Here is a 2,140-nt window from a genome sequence, read left to right on the forward strand (position 1 = left end):
CAGTGGGCTTCTCCTTGCACAGGTTCCAAGATGTGTAAAAAATGTAGAGGAAAGCACCAACTACATGACATGAGCACTGAACGTTGTTTTTCTCTTCTGTATATAAGACTCATGACAACATGTCACTAAACCCAGTCAGACTGCTGCCTGTTGAAATGTAGCTCGAGCTGTGTGAAGACGCCGCGGGAGGGGAAAGAAGCGCAAAGAAAGAAAACGAGGAGGAAAAACATGAGGTTTGGAGCTGAAAAATAGTACACCTGACAGAGGGAAGGGGGTTTGGGGTCCATACTGGTCATATGCTGTGTTATGTGAAAAGGTTGCACAAGTGTTCCTGTCAATGAACTTCAGCAGAGGAGTGAGACTGAGCTGCGCTACACCGCTCGTCCTCTCCTGCCCCGTCTTTTCTTTCCTCGTCTTGTGTTAATTCTCTTGTTCCTGCCATTGTTCGAGAGATCAACAGCTGCAGATAACAAGTCTTATTCTTCTAATCCCACTCCTTCTCGGCACAATAGACACATTGTTCTTCTCCTCAGAAGTAGACGGTCAAATTAGAGTCTCATCTAAGCTCTGAAAAGTGCACGCAGCTCCTGGTTTCGTATGAATCCATACACCTTTCCCGAGCTTTTCTCTCCCTTCTGTGATTTCCATAGCATCCCAGTAGATGCACCACAATAGCCTAGACTTGACCTGAGGCAGTATAAAAAGAAATATAGTAAAAAGTATTTTAAAAAATCTACAAAAAAGCTTTGGCTTCTGGTTACACTGCTTGTTCCTGTTCCCTTTGTCCTGTAAACGTGCCGGGAACAGCAGAAAATGAAGAGATTGAACTGCAGATGACCTTATCCCCGTGTTTCTTGTAGCCATTTTGGACTTGTAGCAGTCGGGGTGGGAAGCCTTCCTAGCAAAAACACTGAGACAATGACAAGTGACTTACACAAGCCAGACTTTTTTTAAAAAAAGAAACAAAAAATCATCACAGGGAAGCGAGTTTAAACACGTTCTGGTGACTGGCTAGTCTGTGATTTCCTAATGAGTTCCTAGAAAGTATCCTGACCAAAATAGTTGGCCGTGTAAGGAAAACAGGAAGCTGCCAGAAAGAAGTGCTGCCTTCAAATCCAAATATTTGATTACTGTCAGAAATACAAGTTCAGTGATAATCGACGGCTAGAGATCATTTATTTAAATGTCTGCTGCATTGAAAACAAGAAGAAAAAAACTCGGATTTTAATTTTTAAAAATACAACATACTTAAATTTTGCAATCAAAACAATTTCACTAAAGATGTTCCAATATTTTCAAAAAGCTTTGGTCAATGCTGCGTATATGAAAGGGAAAGAACGGCTCAAGGTAACAAATTCACAGATCATTGGTCATCATCTGAAAACCCTCGGCTGTGTCCAGCGTAAGTCTGATCTAAGACTTCCTGTTCCATTGATTGCCGATTGTTTATGAATGCAGTTTTTTTGGGTTTTTTTTTAAAAATCAGGTGATGGCAGATGTTTTTTTCCAAATTGCACATCGGCAAATGTGTTCCTCTTGTTCATCTGTCAGACGTTCTTGACTGCAAATGGAAACCAGAGCATTTTTGGTGCCTGTTGACCTTCAGACAATTTCTATGCATATATATACAAATATGTGTATCGCCGTGCTCCTCTAAAGTTCCCTCCAGCTTTATATGAAGTTTCATAGTGTCCTTGAGCTCATTGTTTTGGTTTTAGAGTCTCCAACGTTACTTGTTTGGTTCACTCTCACCACTCATGGCCTTGTTTCCATCCCAAAAAAGTCCTAAAAACCAACCACACTAAACTGCAGCCGGACAAAAATAGCAGCCAGCCTGTGAACATAGTGGACTATTTAGCAGCTGAAATGTCAGATATTTGTTCAGCAGGAGGTGCACAGCGAAAACCGAAAAAGCCACAAGAGAGTTTATATTACCCAGTCCATCAAGATGTCTTGATTTGATTGATTTGAATGTAATGACTGGATTTTTTTCTGCATTGGGTTAATCTGATAACTGCAGAAATATTTCGTTCAGTGCAAGTTTTTCCAGTGTCAGACATGTAATGCAGGTATAAAGGTGAAATTATAAGTCAAGTAACCAGCAGGTTAACTATGAATGCAACCAGTCACAATCTGTCCT

Source organism: Copadichromis virginalis, linkage group LG6 (assembly GCF_057382275.1).
Source record: "Copadichromis virginalis isolate Kocher_CV1m ecotype Utaka linkage group LG6, C_Virginalis_male_GT1.1, whole genome shotgun sequence".
NCBI lineage: Eukaryota > Metazoa > Chordata > Actinopteri > Cichliformes > Cichlidae > Copadichromis > Copadichromis virginalis.